Source organism: Apaloderma vittatum, unplaced genomic scaffold (assembly GCF_000703405.1).
Source record: "Apaloderma vittatum isolate BGI_N311 unplaced genomic scaffold, ASM70340v1 scaffold32300, whole genome shotgun sequence".
NCBI lineage: Eukaryota > Metazoa > Chordata > Aves > Trogoniformes > Trogonidae > Apaloderma > Apaloderma vittatum.
In genome coordinates this window covers 2066-2353 of record NW_009693391.1, presented here as the reverse complement: position 1 = coordinate 2353, position 288 = coordinate 2066, and the positions used below count along the sequence as shown (strand labels likewise).

Genomic DNA, 288 nt, shown 5'->3' with positions numbered 1-288 from the left:
GCTCCTGGACCAGACAGAGCAGCAGCTGCCACCAGCCACCGAGATTTTTCCATTGTTTGCCAGGTTCACAGGGCATTGGAGCCTGCTCTGAACCAGAGCCGAGTTCAGCAGCAAAGCACCTGCCCTTTGCAGCTCCCATCTGCACAGCCCCTAAGCAACACCCCAGGATGGCTCGGCAGCACCTGCTCCAAAAAAGGGGCTGGGCAGGATCCAGCCACTTGCCCCCTTCCCCCACCTTTCCGCAACCGCAGCAAAGCACCAAGGCAAACCGCAAGAGGCCTTCCCACG

General features: G+C 60.4%; 1 protein-coding gene across 1 annotated transcript in view; it reads right to left on the bottom strand.

The window, feature by feature from the left end:
* PLK3 (polo-like kinase 3) overlaps positions 1-288 on the bottom strand; it is a 5478-nt gene that overhangs the window by 3466 nt on the left and 1724 nt on the right. The window lies entirely within an intron of this gene.